This window comes from Bos grunniens, chromosome 2, assembly GCF_055505025.1.
Source record: "Bos grunniens cultivar Pamir isolate PY7600 chromosome 2, Bosgru_T2T1.0, whole genome shotgun sequence".
Taxonomy (NCBI): domain Eukaryota; kingdom Metazoa; phylum Chordata; class Mammalia; order Artiodactyla; family Bovidae; genus Bos; species Bos grunniens.
In genome coordinates, this window is record NC_141166.1 from 84,409,287 (window position 1) to 84,429,545 (window position 20,259).

The window sequence follows — 20,259 nt, forward strand, 5'->3', positions numbered from 1 at the left end:
TCAATGACACATGTAAAATGCATTTCTAAGAGGTTATAGGGTAGGGTGTGGGGGTAGAGGGAAGGGAATAAAATTTGAATAAATAAAATACAATTTGAATAAAAGGAGTAAGATTATAAATTATATAATAAACATGTGGAAACTCAGCACAAAGAGAAAATATTGCCCTAGCCCAGTACAAAACTTTAGATAAAGTCTAACTTCTAGAAAAATAGCTTTATTTCCCAAATAAACCACAGCAGCATAAAAAGTTAACAGCAATGGGAATTCAGTGTATTCCCAGATGATAATAATGAGCTGCAAAAGGTCAAGAAAACTTAAGACAGAACATACACAATGATGGAGTCACTGTTCTCTTTTATTTACAAACAGAGAAAGGAACTTATTTATTTAGTATCATTATGACAGACCCACCCATATATGGAAATAGTAGCTTGTGTAGTTAACTCAAAATATGGTCCAAACCACATGTGCTGGACTACAAGGAAAATCCAGTCTCATAAAGCAAAAATACCACTACTTAAAATTACATGCTAGCAAAATTAACATTTTGTCCTAAACAAAAGCTAGGACATGATTTTGTTTTTGTTTTAATTCAACAGATATCAGGACACTCTACCAAGATACCATATCAAAAATAAAAACCAAAAAAGCAATTATAACAAGAAAGAAACTGACATAGTGGGACTGATATAATGGGGAAAAATGGAAAATAATCTAAATGTTCATCAACAGCAAAAAAGATAAATGGGGATATAATCATAAAACAATATAATATAGCTCTAAAATTCACTGAACTATAGGGGAGAAAAGGATAGTTAGGGAGTTTGAGATGGACATGTACACACTGCTATGTTTGAAGTGGATAACCAACAAGGACCCACTATATAGCAAAGGGAACTCTGTTCAATGTAATGTGGCAGACTGAATGAGAGGGATGTTTGGGGGAGACTGGATACATGTTAATAATTATGGCTAAGTCCCTTTGCTGTTCACCTGAAACCATCACAACTAAGTTAATCGGCTGTACTCCAATACAGGCTTCTTCCCAGGTGGATCAGTGATAAAGAATCTGCCAGCCAATGGGGGAGGCAGAGGAGACAATGGTTCAATCCCTGGGTCAGGAAGATCTCTTGGAGGAGGAAATGGCAACCCACTCCAGTATTCTTGCCTGGAAAATCCCATGGACAGAGGAGACTGGTGGGCTACAGCCCATGGATTGCAAAGAGCTGGACACAATGAGGTGACTGAGCACATGCACATATCCCAATACAAAATAAAAAGTTTTTTAAAAATAATTTTAAAATTAATAATAAATAAAATTGAATTCACTGAACTATTTAGCAGTGGAATTAGGGGCTGAACTGTATCTCCCCAAAATTCATATCTTGAATCCCTAACCTCCAGTGCTTCAGAATGTGACTACACTTCTAAAGAGGGCCTTTAAAGAGGTGATTAAATTAAAATGAGTCAACTAAGGTGGGCCCTAATCCAATATGACCAGTGTCCTTATAAGAAGAGGGAATTTATATACAAAGAGACATTAGAGATGTTCACCCACCCACCAAGTAAGGACAGTGACCAGCAAGAAGCTGGCCATCTGCAGGCCAAGAAGAGAGACCTCAAAATAAAGCAAGTCCACCATCACCTTGATCCTGAATTTTCAGCCTCCAGACTGTGAGAAAATGAATGTCAGTTATTTCTACCACGCAGTCTATGGTATTTTGTTATGTTAGCCTATCCCTTCTCCAGGGTATCTTTCTGACCAGGAATCGAACCAGGGTCTCCAGCACTGCAGGTGGATTCTTTACCAATTGAGCTACGACAGAAGCTCATGCTGGCCCACAAGGACTAATACAAATGATCCCAAACTCAAACATTCATAAGAAACACCTGGAGGCCTTACTAAACGCAGACTTTGGGGCCCTTCTCTCAGAGTTTCTGTTCATTAGGTCTGGAAAGAGGCCTGAAACAGACCTAGTTCTCAGGGATGCATGTTCTTGCAAGGGCCCCGCTCTTGATGTAATGTTCTGCCATTACAATCCCCAAAGGATTAATAGTTTGAACACTGGTTCTAGTATTGGCATTTTGCACTGCTATGCATAAATTGGCTCAGCAGTAAAGAACCCACCTGCAATGCAGAAGACCTGAGTTTGATCCCTGGGTTGGGAAGATCCCCTGGAGGAAACAGCAACCAACTTCAGTATTCGTGCCTAGGAAATCCCATGGACAGAGAACCCTGGCAGGCTACGGTTCATGGGTCACAAAAGAGCTGGACATGACTTCGGGACTAAACAAACAACAAACAAAACACAAATGTGGCCAGTTCTGGCCTCAGAATTTTTATTTCCAACAAATTCCCTGTGATCCTAAATTTGCTGACCAGGTACCACATTCTGCTAAACCATCTGCTGAACCAGGTAAGTCTAAAAACATAATACTGGGGAAAAAAGAGCAAGCTGCAAAAGAACAAGTATAGATGTCATTTATATAACATTTTGTTATGGATGTGGTATTTCACTTCAGTTCCGTCTGACTCTTTGCGACCCTATGGACTGTAGCCCACCAGGTCCCTCTGTCCATGGGATTCTCCAGGCAAGAACACTGGAGTGGGTTGCCATGCTCTCCTCTGAGGGACCTTCCCAACCCAGGGATTGAACCCCATCTATTATGTCTCCTGCATTGGCAGGTGGGTTCTTTATCACTGGGAAGCCCTTTGTAATGGATATTATATATGTATAAAAAGAAGCATGGCAATGTAAACACCCAATTCAGAATACCTGCTATCTCTAAGGCCAGTAAAAGAACAGAATTAGTGATCGGCACCACAGAGAGCCTCAGCTCTGTCTACAAAGGTCTATTTCTCAAGTGAATGAAAAATAAAAAATTGAAGTAAACATGGCAAAAAGGTTCAGTTTTGAAAGAGCTGAGAGTTACATTGTGTTACTCTCTATACATTTTTGCACTTTTCTGTAAATTTAAAGCACTTAAAAATTTTTCAAAGAGAAAAGAACCTTAACTATTATATAACTCTGGTACCATCGACAATTGAGTAAAATATTCCATTCAAAATTTTAAATTTTACCAGTTGGAAGAACAATTCCACTTATGAAAAAAAAAACACAACTTCACGATAACCAAGATATAAGGTTACTTGAAGCTTGAGAATCATAATTTAAAAGACTAAATAGATATAAATCCACTTCAAATGAACACATCTAAAAATTTACTAACATACTATGGAAATTAAGAATATTAAAAATGAGAACTACTATCCCTTAGAAATAATGGTAACTGTGACATTCAGGTTCATTTGACTCTAGTATATCTTTTGCATGAAATGACAAAAATAAATTTTAAGCTGTTTTAGAGAGGCAGACAAAACATAACAGGTGAAATTTCTATAAACCTACAGAAAATAATAGGAAAAGGTTAAATTAAAATGAAAGGAACAGAAATAAATCTTAGAAAGAAAATTTCAATCTAAAAAATATAGAATAAATACAAATTTCATAAAAATAACTTTTAACTATTAAAATAGCCAATTGTGTGTTAAAATATGAATAATCAGCGCTGCTATTTTCATTTTATTGGGAATATAAAATGAAAAAACTTTTCAGAAAGAATGTAAAAACATAAATCAAGGGTATTAAAAATACTCACTCCCTTTAATCCAGTAATTTTCTTTCTAGGAATATATCCTATGGAAAAAATCAAAATAATGAAAACAAACATTCACACGTGAGCATGTTAATCATAACATTAGTAGTATAGAAAAACTACCCAAACTAAATAAATCACAATGCATACATATGATACAATATAAAATTAAATAAAAAGGAAGATTATAAGATTACACACACTATGATCTTAACTATCAGTTCAGGTCAGATGATCAGTCATGTACGACTCTTTGCATACTTAAAGGACTGCAGCACGCCAGGCCTCCCTGTCCATCACCAACTCCCAGAGTTTACCCAAACTCATGTCCATTGAGTCGGTGATGCCATCCAATCATCTCATTCTCTGTCATCCCCTTCTCCTCCCAGCTTCATTGTTTCCCATCATCAGGGTCTTTTCAAATGAGTCAGTTCTTTGCATCAGGTGGCCAAAAGTATTGGAGTTTCAGCTTCAGTATCAGTCTTTCAAATGAATGTTCAGGACTGATCTCCTTTAGGATGGACTGGTTGGATTTCTTTGCCGTCCAAGGGACTCTCAAGATTCTTCTCCAACACCACAGTTCAAAAGCATCAATTCTTTAGAGTCCAACTCTCACATCCATACGTGACTACTGGAAAAACCATAGCCTTGACTAGACAGACCTTTGTTGGCAAAGTAATATCTCCGCTTTTTAATATGCTGTCTAGTTTGGTCATAACTTTTCTTCCAAGGAGTAAGCGTCTTTTAATTTCATGGCTGCAGTCACCATCTGCAGTCATTGTGAAGCCCAAAAAAATAAAGTCTGCTACTGCTTCCCCATATATTTGCCACGAAATGATGGGACCAGATGCCATGATCTTAGTTTCCTGAATGTTGAGCTTTAAGCCAACTTTTCACTCTCCTCTTTCACTTTCATTGAGAGTCTCTTTAGTTCTTCTTTGCTTTCTGCCATAAGGGTGGTGTCATTTGCTTATCTGAGGTTATTGATATTTCTCCCAGCAATCTTGATTCCAGCTTGTATTTATCCAGCCTGGCATTTCTCATGATGTACTCTGCATATAAATTAAATAAGCAGGGTGACAATATACAGCCTTGATGTACTGCTTTTCCTATTTGGAACCAATCTGTTGTTTCATGTCCACTTCTAACTATTGCTTCTTGATCTGCATACAGATTTCTCAGGCGGCAGGTCAGGTGATGTGGTATTCCCATCTCTTTCAGAATTTTCCACAGTTTGTGGTGATCCACACAGTCAAAGGCTTTGGCATAGTCAATAAAGCAGAAATAGATGTTTTTCTCAAACCCTCTTGCTTTTTCAGTGATCCAACGAATGATGGCAATTTGATGTCTGGTTCCTCTGCCTTTTCTAAAACCAGCTTAAACCTCTGGAAGTTCACGGTTCACGTACTGTTGAAGCCTGGCTTGGAGAATTTTGAGCATTACTTTACTAGCATGTGAGATGAGTGCAATTGTGCAGTAGTTTGAGCATTCTTTGGCATTGCCTTTCTATGGGATTGGAATGAAAACTGATCTTTTCCAGTCTTGTGGCCACTGCTAACTTTTCCAAATCTGCTGGCATATTGAGTACAGCACTTTCACAGCATCATCTTTTAGGATTTGAAATAGCACAACTGGAATTCCATCACCTCCACTAGCTTTGTTCGTAGTGATGCTTTCTAAGGTCCACTTGACTTCCCATTCCAGGATGTCTGGCTCTAGGTGAGTGATCACACCATTGTGATTATCTGGGTCGTGAAGATCTTTTTTGTACAGTTCTTCTGTGTATTCTTGCCACCTCTTCTTAATATCTTCTGCTTCTGTTAGGTCCATACCGTTCTGTCCTTTATTGAGCCCATCTTTGCATGAAATGTTCCTTTGGTAATTTTCTTGAAGAGCTCCCTAGTCTTTCCCATTCTACTGTTTTCCTCTATTTCTTTGCACTAATCACTGAGGAAGGCTTTCTTATCTCTCCTTGCTATTCTTTGGAACTCTGCGTTCAAATGGGTGTATCTTTCCTTTTCTCCTTTGCTTTTCACTTCTTTTCACAGCTATTTGTAAGGCCTCATCAGACAGCCATTTTGCCTTTTTTGCATTTCTTTTTCTTGGGGATGGTCTTGATCCCTGTCTCCTATACAATGTCATGAACCTCCATCCATAGTTCATCGGGCACTCTATCAGATCTAGTCCTTTAAATCTATTTCTCACTTCCACTGTATAATCGTAAGAGATTGGATTTAGTTCATAACTGAATGGTCTAGTGGTTTTCCCTACTTTCTTCAATTTAAGTCTGAATCTGGCAATAAGGAGTTTGTGATCTGAGCCACAGTCAACTCCCAGTCTTGTTTTGCTGACTATATGGAGCTTCTCCACCTTTGGCTGCAAAGAATATAATCAATCTGATCTCAGTGTTGACTATGTGGTGATGATCTTAACTATGGAAAACTATAAAAGTTCAAAGAGAAAAATGAAAGGAAATACACAAAAATATTAAGTCTCCCTCTGGATGATGGATGATTTGCTCCTTAGCTTATTTTCTATAACATATATATATATATATTACTTTTACAATTAGAAAAATAGAAATTTAAAAATACCGGCACTTTCATTAAATATAAAACATTTCAAACTAAGGTATCAGGGCATTTAATAAGTACCTTAGCTGTTATTTCAAGAAATCCTTGAAACATTCATTGCAGTAAAAAGTTGATTATATCTAAGAAGATACAATGTACCTTTCCAAATGTAGACATTATTTAAGAAGCCTTTCATAGCACCTCCCTGGTGGTCCAGTGGTTAAGAATCTGCCTTGCGAAGCAGCGAAACACTGGCTTGATCCCTGGTCCAGGAAGATCCCATATGCCTCGGAGCAACTAAGCCTGTGTGCCACAACTATTGAGTCAGTGTTCAAGAGCCTGGGAGCCACAACGACTGAAGACCACGTGCCTTAAAGCCTGTCCTTAAAGCAAGAGAAGCCAGTGCGATGAGAAGCCCACACATCCCAACTAGAGAGTAGCCCCTACTCTTCACAACTGGAGGAAAGCCCGCACAGCAACAAAGAACCAGCACAAAAATAAATAAATAAGCAAAAGTTAAATTTCAGAAAAACTTGACCAAAAAAAAAAAAAGTCCTTCATAGTTTACTTCTAATTCCTTTCAAAGGCACCCACAGTTTTCTAACATCAAAGTGTATATACATATCTAAAACTGGTTTTCTAATCAATCATTCTATATCACAATCAACATTCCAAATCACATATTTTCACCTGCCTAATGATAATGGCTGAGACCCCAAGACCTCCCAGTCACTGAGCTGTCCCTTACAAACCACTCTAAGGAAAGTTATCACCTTGACTTTGCAGGTGTATGAACTCAGGCTAAGTAATTGTCTCAACATCACACAGCTAGAAAGTGGCAGATCCGGGACTTAAACCCTGGTTATTCAACAGAAGTACATCACAGCACCTTTCAATAAAGCTGACATAACATAAAATCCTGGTTTGGGTTTTTTGCAATTTTAATTCTGTCTCCTAAGGAAAAAAAGAATTAAAATTGCAAAAAACCCAAACCAGGATTTTACATTATGTCAGCTTTATTGAAAGGTGCTATGATGTACTTCTGTCTCCTAAGGAAAAACAGGAGAAGGCAATGGCACCCCACTCCAGTACTCTTGCCTGGAAAATCCCATGTACGGAGGAGCCTGGTGGGCCGCAGTCCATGGAGTCACGAAGAGTCGGACACGACTGAGCGACTTCACTTTCACTTTTCACTTTCATGCATTGGAGAAGGAAATGGCAACCCACTCCAGTGTTCTTGCATGGAGAATCCCAGGGACGGGGGAGCCTGGTGGGCTGCCGTCTATGGGGTCTCACAGAGTCGGACACGACTGAAGCGACTCAGCAGCAGCAGCAGCAGCAGCAAGGAAAAACAAGGACAGAGTTCCAGAAAAAAGATACAATTACCAGAAAATGTAATTAAAGAAGCTACCTATTAATCATAGGAAAAGATTTCAATCTGTATCTTTATCACGTACTTTGTACACTTACCTATTGAACACTGACCCCACACACGTGAATCACTTAGCTTAAGGTCAGAGATAAGAGAACACTGGCAAACAGGTAAAGAGCTGTGACAAGCTGTTTTTTCCAAAAACAGCCACAGCAATATTTCCTGTCCCACAAGCCCTTTCAGGGGCTTGCCACACCCTCACCCAAAGTGGGGAACAATTTCCCCTTCAGCTTAAGTTGAGCAGGGCTTTCTATCAAGGAACAGAATGACTCAGAAGTAATACTGCATGATTTCCAAAGGCAACAGAGAAAAGGCAATACAGTTGTCCCTCTGCATCTGTGGCCTCCACATTCTCAAATGCTACCAACCACAGATCAAAAATATTTGAAGAAAGAAATAAATTCCAGAAAGTTCTGAAAAGCAAAACTAGAATTTGCTCCAAATGGGCAACTATTAACATGGCTTTTTATATTGTATTCACAACTGTTTACATAGCATTTACATTGTATTAATTACAACTGATAATTAGAAATAATCTAGAGATTATTTAAAATATACAGGATGCAAATACTACACTATTGTATATACAGGACTTGAGCATCTCCGGATTTGGGGATCCTGGGGGTGGATACCAAGGACCACGGTGTAGGCTCTTTCCCTGTCACTCCAGCTCTGGCTCACTGTCTCCTCCCTCCCTCCCATGCTTCTCTCCCTCTCTATAATACAGTCCTTGTCCCCCTCTTCCCTCTCTCTCACCCTTCCAATCTAGTCACCATTCTGTGAGGAAACCCAGGTAACGTGGGAGGGCTACAAACAGGTGTCCGAACCCCAGATTCCCAGTTGTTATCTCAGCTGACAGCCAGCATCAGCCAGCAGACATGTTCCTGAACAAGCCTTCAGATGACTCTGGCCTTCCCTTTGAGCCACACAGCTGACCCAAAGGGCAGCAAAGACAAACCGTGCTACACGAAGACTTCACATCACAGACTCCAGAGAAAAGTTAACGTTTTTAAGTTACAGTGGTTTGTCAAGTAGTAAGAGGTCACCAAAACAGACATTTGGTGCTGATTTCACAGCAAGTTAAAAAGTTTCGATCATTCCATACAAAACTTGTACAACTTTGGCAATAATCCTCTTTAAATTAGCTAAACCATAGTCATCCAATGGCTCCTTTGACTTCAGATGGGTCTCTGGAAACTTGAACCTTCAAGGCTGCCTGATTCTCCATTGAGAGTCAAACTCTATAGCATGTTGAAATAAAGTTTCACTTTAAAGGTTGGTGTCACATCTTTTCAGGGGGAGGTTCTAAGCAGGGATGCCAAGAAACTTCCCTCTAGAAGATAGATGTGGCACGCATGTTTTATCTGATACCACAAAATACACTTGTAGAAAGTTATCATCTATTACCAGCGCTCCCTAGAGCAGAGTATTTCCACAAAGTAATTAGACAATGTACATAGAGAGGATGTACACAAAGTACCTATAGGGACTGCAGAGAAAAATCGTGCAGAGTGAAACAGATACACACAGAGTTGAGCGGCAAGGGAAAGAACAAGAAAACACTGCACTTCCGATGCACTGTAGGCCAGAGTACTGTTTATTCACTGCCTTGCTGTTGTTCAGTTGCTCAGTCATGTCCAACTCTTTGTGACCCCACAGAATGCAGCATGCCAGACGTCCCTGTCCTTCACTCTCTCCCAGAGTTTGCTCAAACTCATGTCCATCGAGTCAGCAATGCCATCCAGCCATCTCATCCTCTGTTGCCCTCTTCTCCTTCTATCCTCAACATTTCCCAGCATCAGGGTCTTTCCCAATGAGTCGGCTCTTTGCATCAGGTGGCCAAAGTATTGGAGACTCATCTTTAGCATCAGTCCTTCCAATGAATATTTACTGTTGATTTCCTTAATTTATATTTTTATATAGCTTCAAATGCAATTTCTAATCAAATGAGCTGAAATAAAAGCTTCTCCTTTTCGATGGAAATACAACGTAATTTTACCAACTACAAAACTTTTCAATGATGAGGTATGCATGAAGTCAACTAAATACAAATAAGAATAGAAACACTGAGATTAGTTTACTTCATAGATTTAGGAAAGAATTTTCAAATGATAATGGCAAGTATCACATTAAAAAGTTAACCAGTTAGTTATCTATCGATTAATAAGCAAATGATAGACTGTAAAATGTTCCTTGATGACAAAATACATTAGCAAAAGGGAAAGTTGCTCAGTCATGTCTGACTCTTTGTAACCGCGTGGACTATACAATCCATGGAATTCTCCAGGCTAGAATACCGGAGTGGGTAGCCTTTCCCTTCTGCAGGGGATCTTCCCAACCCAGACATCAAACCCAGGTCTCCCGCATTGCAGGCAGATTCTTTAACAGCTGAGCCCATAAGGGAAGCCCAAAATACATCAGACTGGTAATCAAATATAAATTCCATGAATATGAGCCAAAAAAAAAAAAAAGCCTTTGTGTTTTAGGCATAGTTTTCACTAGCACAAGACCTTTCTTTTTTAAAATCTTTTTGAGTGTATCTCTGTGTTTGTGCGTGTGCACACACACACATGCCACACACATGTGCATGCTCAGTTGTTTTTTTTTTTAATCTTCTTTGAGACTCTTTTTTTTTTTAATTTTTTTTAAATTTTATTTTATTTTAAAACTTTACATAATTGTATTAGTTTTGCATGCTCAGTTGTATCCGACTCCTTATACCCCCAAGGACTATAACTCACCAGGTTCCTCTATCCATGGAATTTTCCAGGCAAGAATACCAGAGCGCGTTTTCATTTCCTACTCCAGGTGATCTTCCCCGACCCTTGTGTCCCCTGCACTGGCAGGCAGATCCGTTACCACTGCAGCACCTATAAAACTCTTTTGACAGTACAATGAAACCCAAACGTTTCCTTTCAGTTAAACCTAGGTCTCTCACAGCTCTAACCACCTAATAAAATCTTATTCAGGGTCACAGACTATAGGAAATACAATCATCATTATTGCAAAATTCTTCTATTCTCCTTCATTAACTTCTGAACATATGATATATATTCATCAGGTTGTTAGGGAACCATTGACTAAAACCACCCATCTTGGCTAGGCATGATGATAACCACTTGCATAAGTTGTCTCACAACAAGAGGTCCAGGTAAGGAACACAATGCTGTTGCTGAAAATTGACCTGCAGAATTCGAGAAGGGGCCAAAAGGAGGGAGGAGACTCCGGTCCACATATCCTATCAACCTCGCAGAAACATCTGTGCTGAAATCCATCCTGGCTGAGAGATGCGCATACCACCAAGACACACCTTGAGTAAGACCAAATATGGGCCAGACAAGAGACAACCTAGAAACTAACCCCATCACCGTAAAACCTAAGACTGTGAGCCACATGGCAACGCAGTTCTTCTGGGTTCCCCTAATCAACTTCTCTTCACCCCAGGCATCTGTTCCCAATAAAGTCTTTTGCTTTGTCAGTATGTGTGGCTCTCTGGACAACTCATTTCCGAGTGTTAGACAAGAGCCACTCTTGGGACCTGGAAAACCCTTTTCAAGCGACAACACAAGTTACTAAACTGTGTGTCATACACAATGGATGTAGAATTCACGGCCAAAACGATTTATATCCAGTCCTCTGATGGAAATAATATTCCCCAAATATATGAACTTCAGATGGAAAACAAAGAAAATGAATCCAAAAGTTTATCTGCTATCCCTCCTTCTTTTGAGGGAAAAACTGTACAAAAAAATTTACAATCTTTAAACCTACAAAACGATAAAGAACAATGAAAACCCACATGAAGATTTAAAAACACTTTTTAAAATCAAATTTTAAGATGAAATTATCCTTTACAGTCCATATCTGCTGTGTAAAAGATTATGGAATCTAATAACTTTTAAGGGTTGGTTTGATTTAATGGGAACTAAGTTGAACCACTAGACCATTCAGGTACGACCTAAATCAAATCCCTTATGATTATACAGTGGAAGTGACAAACAGATTCAAGAGATTAGATAGTGTCTGAGGAACTACGGATGGAGGTTCACGACACTGTACAAAGGCAATGATCAAGACCATCCCCCAAAAAAAGAAATGCAAAAAGGCAAAAAGGTTTTCTGAGGAGGCCTTACAAACAGCTGAGAGAAGAAAAGCCTAAGGCAAGCATGAAAAGGAAAGATACCCTTTTAAATGTAGAGTTTCAAAGAAAAGAATAGCAAGGAGAGATAAGAAAGCCTTCCTCAGTGATCAGTGCAAAGAAACAGAGGAAAACAATAGAATGGGAAAGACTAGGGAGCTCTTCAAGAAAATTAGACACCGAGGGAACATTTCATGCAAAGATGGGCTCAAAAGGACAGAAATGGTATGGACCTAACAGAAGCAGAAGATATTAAGAAGAGGTGGCAAGAATACACAGAAGAACTATACAAAAAAGATCTTCACGACCCAGATAATCACTATGGTGTGATCACTCACCTAGAGCCAGACATCCTGGAATGGGAAGTCAAGTGGGCCTTAGGAAGCATCACTATGAACAAAGCTAGTGGAGGTGATGGAATTCCAGTTGAGCTACTTCAAATCCTAAAAGATGATGCTGTGAAAGTGCTGTACTCAATATGCCAGCAAATTTGTTAAAGTTAGCAGTGGCCACAGGACTGGAAAGGTCAGTTTTCATTCCAATCTCAAAGAAAGGCAATGCCAAAGAATGTCCCAACCACCATACAATTGCACTCATCTCACACACTAGTAAAGTAATGCTCAAAATTCTCCAAGCCAGGCTCCAGCAATACATGAACCGTGAACTACCAGGTGTTCAAGCTGGTTTTAGAAAAGGCAGAGGAACCAGAGATCAAATTGCCAACATTTGCTGGATCATCATAAAAGCAACAGAGTTCCAGAAAAATATCTATTTCTGCTTTATTGACTATGCCAAAGCCTTTGAATGTGTGGATCACAATAAACTGTGGAAAATTCTGAAAGAGATGAGAATACCAGATCACCTGACCTGCCGCCTGAGAAATCTGTATGCAGGTCAAAAAGCAATAGTTAGAAGTGGACATGGAACAATAGACTGGTTCCAAATCAGGAAAGGAGTACGTCAAGGCTATATACTGTTACCCTGTTTATTTAACTTATATGCAGAGTACATTATGAGAAATGCCAGGCTGGATGAATACAAGCTGGAATCAAGATTGCTGGGAGAAATATCAATAACCTCAGATAAGTAGATGACACCACCCTTATGGCAGAAAGCAAAGAACTAAAGAGCCTCTTGATGAAAGTGAGAGAGGAAAGTGAAAAGTTGGCTTAAAACTCAACATTTAGAAAACTAAGATTATGGCATCTGGTCCCATCATTTCATGGCAAATAGATAGGGAAGCAGTGGCAGACTTTATATTTTTAGGCTCCAAAATCACTGCAGATGGTGACTGCAGCCATGAAATTAAAAGATGCTTGCTCCTTGGAAGAAAAGCTATGATCAACCTAAACAGCATATTCAAAAGCAGAGATGTTACTTTGCCAACAAAGGTCCGTTGAGTCAAAGCTATGGTTTATAGTCATGTACGGATGTGACAGTTGGACTATAAAGAAAGCTGAGCACAGAAGAATTGATGCTTTTGAACTGTGGTGTTGGAGAAGATTCTTGAGAGTCCCTTGGAGTGCAAGGAGATCCAAGCAGTCCATTCTGAAGGAAATCAGTCCTGAATATTCATCGGAAGGATTGATGCTGAAGCTGAAACTCCAACACTTTGGCCACCTGATGGCCAAACAGGCTGAACAGACTCAATGGAAAAGACACTGATGCTGGGAAAGATTGAAGGCAGGAGGAGAAGGTGACGATAGAGGATGAGATGGTTGCATGGCATGATCGACTCGATGGACATGAGTTTGAGTAAACTCCAGTAGTTGGTGATGGATGGGGAGGGAGGCCTGGTGTGCTGCCGTCCATGAGGTTTCAGAGAGTCAGACATGACTGAGCGACTGAACTGAACTGAGCTACAGTTAAATCCAATCAATTTAAAAGGATAAACCTTGTCATTTTATATCATTTCTAAAGATAATTTACACAAATTATCAAATAATTCCATTTCAGAAACACTCAAACTAACAAATGACCATACACATAAACAAAATGCAGCACAAAGCTATGTCTATAAAACTGCCAAGATATTTTACAAAAATTAATCTAAGTTGATCATTTTTGCTTGTGTGTGTGTATATATATATATAGTTACTGAATACTAAATAGGGAAATAAATAAACAGGCAAATCATTCATAAAATGAGTGATCAAACAGTTAACTATAGTACTCAAGCACCAAATGACAGTATAAATGAATAAAAAAAGACTATAGTTTTTGTCACACATCTATTCCAGAACCTAAGAGATAAACCATAGGGACTCCTATAGTATACAGATCCAAATGGGAAGCACCTGCTTCCAATTGTCTAATATATATAGTATCTGCTTCTTTGGATGGAAAACCTCTAAGAGGAAACCGCATTATACTGTGTGTGCATGTACACATATGCTTAATGCTCTCACAAGTTGTACTAAAAGACATTACATGGGTCACAAAATTCAGCAAGAACAAATCTGGATGAATATCAAGACCAGCATTAATGATGCATCCTTGGTAAGGCTCTACACAAAGAACTGATTTGAACATAAAAACATTCTTCAGTCTTTCTTGTGTTCACACAGCTTGCTTTTCAAACTTGACTAAGTGAAGACTTCAATGTTGTCTGAAGAAAGAAACAGTATTTTCACTGATACTTTGAATATGATATCATCTCTCTAGGCCTTGAATCCCTGACCTCTGGGTAAAACAAATAAATCAATTATTTCATATTTTAAAATATATAATCTTTATCTACCTACATACTTGATTTCCAGCCTGTAAGAAGAGTACGAATATTTATTTTCCTATTTGCAATAATAAACATTACTCGTAGTGGACTAAATATGTCTCCAAGTCTCTTGGCTTTTCAACTCTCATGAAAGTTTAAGTTGACCATTAAGAAATCCTTAACCATTACCAAATCCAGTTCTTTCATAAGGGACAATTTAATGGCCCTATTTTGTATCATGTACCTCTGAGGTCTGATGAAGACTAAGGGCCCTTTCCAGAGAAATACCTACTTGAGTACAGACAGACAAGATTTTACATAGCAATGAAGTGGGGGCAGGGGAGGTTATTTTAGACTTTCTTAAAATCTGATGAACTTTGACTTACCTTGCTCACTTTCTTCAAGACCACAGCCTAAATCTGTATACTAATCTCCACCCCAGTTCCTACCTACCAATAGGATAGGGTTCCTGTACTTCTTGTTCATAATCCTTTAACTCTCTTACAAATTAGATGACTGTATGTATCATGGTGTACTATTTTGACTGATTTTCTCATTTTCTTCTCCATTGGAATGTGAGCTCCTTAAGGCCAGAAACTGTCAGATCCTGTTCTAAAACTTCAGCAACTGGTACCACACTGTGAAAAAAAAAATTAAGTATCTGTCTTTCAAATAAAGCCATGAGTTGATAATTGTTGAAGATGGGCAATGAGTACAAGCAGAGTAGGGCAGGAAGGATGTTTCATTCTACTAGTCTGTCTCCTTTTGTATATATTTGAAAATTTTCACATATTAAGGGGGAAAAAGTCTAGAAAAAAAGCTCTACAGCTATATACGAATAACTTTCACATATTTGAATACACCTAAAAACAAACTACACTTGTTCATTATGCCTGAGAGAACTAGGATCAGTGATTAGAAAACAAAATTCTGGCTTCACATAAGAAAGAACTCTCTAATAACTAAAGGTATCTGAAAATGAAGCTGGCACTGGGCTAGGTACAGACATACCTTGGAGATCTTTGTAGGTTCAGTTCCAGACCATTACAATACAGCAAATATGGCAATAAAGTGAGCCAAACAAATTTACTGGTTTCCTAGAGTACATAAAAGTTACATTAATGCTATACTGTAGTCTACTGTATACAATAGTGTTATGTCTAAAAAAAATAATAATGTTACATATCTTAATTTAAAAGTACTTTGCTCCTCTGCTCAGTGTTATGTGGCAGCCTGGATGGGAGGGGGTCTTGGGGGAGAATGGATACATGTGTATATATGGCTGATTCCATTTGCTGTTCACCTGAAACTATCACAACACTGTTAATCAGCTATAATCTAATACAAAATAAAAAGTTCAAAACCAAAAAGAGCCAAAAAAAAGTGCTTTGCTAAAAAATACTAACCATCATCTGACACTACAGGGTTGCCACAAATCTTCAACTTGTTAAAAAGCATAGTGTCTGCAACACACAAGAAAAAGAAGTACAATAAAAAGAAGTATACCTGTATATTCAAGCAGGAGATGGCCATTCAAAATGGATTACTATTAAAAAATGAATTCTAAGGGTTAAGCTTAGGGTTCAGATCTGTGAATATGTGAAAACATAGTTTATATCTTAAAAGAGATACACAGAAGTCAATATAATGACTACTGATTTCATAAAACAGCTACAAAGAATGAAGTCCTTTCTCAAAACCAATTACCTCTCTAGCCTCATTTCATGGGCACGCACGCACTCTGGGCTCCAGCTTCCCCAGCCTTCTGACAGGTCCTCAGTGCGCTCGGTGGTGTCCACTGCACTTGCTGCTCCTACGGGAATGCTCTTCACATAGCAGCTAAGAAACACTTCCTTGGGGAAGTCATCCCTACCTGACCAGATTATGCTCTCTGACAACCACAGTTCTTTTCCAGAAAACAGAGACCCCATGTTTTTGCTCACCACTGTATCCCTAGGGCCTGTCACAGAGTCTGGCACATTGTAAGTGCTCAATAAATATTTGTTGAATGGATGAATGAATACAACATTCCCTATGAACCTAGCATTTTCATAAATTATGATCTAAACTGAATACAAGTCAACTTACCAAAATATAATCAAGCTATTTCTTTATCACAAGTGATTAAACTATCTCCCTAGAGGCCAAGGACAATAAGAAAACAGCTAGCTCCCAAGAGAATCTTTTATACTTGTTTTATTATGAAAATATAACACATTTTCAGTAACTTTTAGCTTCACAATACACACAAAAAATTTGTTTCTCAGAATTCTTTTAAGATTCTGACAAGCCAAATGATTCTCAAGTCAAACAGTGGGTTATTAAGCTGAAAGAATTTATTGTATGAATGTGAAGTCTAATTAGGGCATTTAGTTAAGAAGCAGTGAAAGATTTAGGACAGATGGACAACCATCAGGTCATATAAAATATTTCCAAATATGTGTTTATAAGAAATATATGAAAATGCCCAGCATAGGGATACTCTCTGTTGCTAAGAAACACTGAACGTTGATAACTAAATTGTCCTTCTTACAAAGGTCAACAACAATCATCTCAATTATCAGTGCAATTCCTTTTAACTATTCATTCTTAAAAACCTTTATAAAATATACTAAACAAAAAGACGTACATGGTATTTAACACTCAGAATCACTGATGTATATAATGTATAGAGACAGTGGTATTTTACTGACTTCCATCAAAAGTGGTTTTTCAAGACAAAGTTACGAGATCCTACTTTAGTATTAAGAATGTGCGAACAAAATTAGATTAAAAGTACAAAAAAATTCTATCCACACCAAATCTATCACTATGGCTAATATACAAAATATTTGAAATTCCAAACAAATTCTAACAAAGCAAAACACTAAGTTTTAGGACTATTTTATCCTTAATTGGGAGAAATTACCCACCGTCATCTTATTCAGAACTCTGTGTTACCTGATAAATCTGAATTAGAGCCAGCACTGCACTATGTTGAAATCCCTTAGACTCAACCCTGCTTCTAATAACTTTTAGCTTCAATTCTGGACCCAACATGAACTTTCACCCAGGTCATCCACTCCATTATTAGTACCAGTCCTGGGCTCAGTCCCTCCTCCACTTCAGAAAGAAATGACAATCTAAGGAAAAGATGAAGGGAAACCTTCCTACCAAGTAATGAACTCCAAAGAGTGATTATTTTTCAATGAAATAAATAAAATTTACCTTGGAGATCCCAGAATGTGAATATGGAACATGTAAAAGATTTAGCCTAATGCCTGATTTTCTCAGCATAAAAACAACACATTACATGATTTTCTAGTACCCCAAATCTATATATTAGAAGGCACAACACCCTAAAACTCCTTTTTTATTATGAAAATCTGCAAACACACAGAGCAGTAAAGACTTTAATGTACCATATCACCTTGACAACGATTATCAGCACCCTGACAATTTTATTTCATCTATAGGAAATCTACTCTTGAACATTCAAAAGCACACTGAATTGAGATACACTTTTAAAAGTGTACTCAACATGTTGACCATGCAGAAACAGCAGGTTTCATGCAAAAACTTTATTTTTGTCTCTTACTGGTCCATTAAACACATTCAGCAGTAAAACAACCTCTGCCCTAGAGAAAAAACTCGTAATTCTCATGACTTTCTTGTCACTAAGACGTTACAGAAAATCATATGATGACTTGAAATGGTAAGTCTCAGTTCAGTAATTTAAAATAACTAGTCTCAGGCAGACAACTGGGGAAATTTGAATATGGACTACGGACTATATAACATTATCATATCAATAGTAAATTATTGGGTGTGACAATGCATTGTGTAGGAGAATATTTTAATTTTTAAAATAGAAAAGTTAAACTATTTAGGAGTAAAGTGTCATTTTCAAACGGTTCAGGCCCACTCCACCGGCCAAAAAAATTATGCTGTATATATACTTGTAGCCAAATATTACTGACTGGTAAAAGGTATGAGGTGCTTACTAGATAATTATTTCAACAGTTATATAAGCTTAAAATTTTTCAAAGTTTAAAGACTATATCCAAATAACAGTCAGAACTCCAAAGTACAGTAAACACTAAAACTTATGTTACCTTTTCAGCTAGGGCCTGCAGAGCTGGCCATTGTTAGTCAGGGAGGGAAGGAACAAGAGCCTTCTCTTCTCACAAGTTTCTCTTCTGCCGTCTTTCAAGTTTTCTGAGCCCACCCAGATCAAAGACAGGGAGGGGAGGAGGGGTCAGGCGTAACAGTATAGTTCTTACTTGACTGCTACTGTACCAACAAGACCCAATGTTATATGAAGATGGCAAGTGTTTAATGCTGATTTTCCTTCTCTTGGGAAGAGTCTATGCATTCATCTATGAGTATGATCCTCCAAGTACAAGACTCTGCCAGGGATGGTGCTCTCCCTTGGCTAACGTAACAGCTCCCTCTCAGTGTCCCCTCAGTTTCTGACCTCTGGCCATACATCCAATTCCTTACTGCGAGGATCTTCCTTCCCTGGCAGTAAACTTTCTTGGGAAGGATTCCTTTTCAAATAACACCAGGGTGATAGTCATATTCTGTGATACATACATACACTTCTGACCTGCTGGGAGAAAAGTGTGTGTTAGTCGCTAAGTCATATCTGACTCTGCGAACCCATGGACTGTAGCCTGCCAGGATCTTCTGTCCATAGAATTCTCCAGCCAAAGATACTGGAGTAGGTTGCCATTCCCTTCTCCAGGGATCAAACCTGGGTCTCCTGCATTGCAGGCAGACTTTTTACCACCTGATCCACCAGGAAGAGAGCAGCGCAATTATTTCTCAAACCCAGCCCAATTGCCAAACAACCCTTATGCTTTCTCAGGCATGAGTCAAGAATCAGTCCTTTGTGACCTCAGACCATGTACTACAGGTGAACTCCTCTCACTAAGCTTCATGAAGTATTCTGATGCCTATCTTGTAAGAGGTAGGGCTAAAACACACAGCACTTCAATGACACTCTGAATTTGCCTAATGAAATCTCTCCCTCTTTTGATATCCTCTATGTAATAAAGGGATTCAAAGATCACAAAATTAGCTTGCCACAACTCTGTATATGCTACAGCACTTCCTTGGGATATAGCAGTATCTGTTGAATACTGATATGTCAACTCAAAGTTCCACTCCTTCAGGACGCATGTCTTTTTTTATCCTTTTAGTGCCAGCACTAGCACTCAACACATCATGGGTCCTCAAGAAAATGTTTTTTGAGGGGATGATCTCAACAAATGACAGCAGGTATAAATAAGTGTTAGAGTACATAAAATTAAGCAATGACGGATGACTTTCACTATCTGAAGAACTATCTGAAAATAGACTGCTCAGTGAGCGAACATTGGGCTAAGCAAAGCACATTTGGTCCTCCCTAATTTATACACCTAGATATAGGCCTGCTGCTGCTGCTGCTGCTGCTAAGTCGCTTCAGTCGTGTCCAACTCCTAGCGACCCCATGGACTGCAGCCCACCAGGCCCGTCCATCCATGGGATTTTCCAGGCAAGAGATATAGGCCTATGAAAACCTAAAAGGGCAATCAGACACCCAAGTGATCCTCCTCTGTTCATGATACCCATCTCCACACTTACAGCATACAGAAAATACTCATGTGTTTACCATTTGTATACAGGTCACTGAGGGCTTAGTTGGTTCACCCTTGCTGACAGAAATAGTAACTATCACGCTGACCAACAAAGGTAAAGTTAAAGGACTCGCATAAAAGTT

At 38.6% G+C, this 20,259-nt stretch overlaps 1 protein-coding gene across 45 annotated transcripts in view; it reads right to left on the reverse strand.

Annotated features, from left to right (window-relative positions):
- QTMAN (queuosine-tRNA mannosyltransferase) overlaps positions 1-20,259 on the reverse strand; it is a 457,067-nt gene that overhangs the window by 413,804 nt on the left and 23,004 nt on the right. For 5 of the 45 annotated variants that reach the window (XM_086351755.1, XM_086351501.1, XM_086351454.1 and 2 more), the window contains exon 2: positions 3,664-3,701. The exons of the other annotated variants lie outside the window; for them this stretch is intronic. The gene's annotated coding sequence lies outside the window, so the exon portion shown is untranslated. The remainder of the gene's footprint in view (positions 1-3,663; positions 3,702-20,259) is intronic. 45 annotated transcript variants of the gene reach the window in all.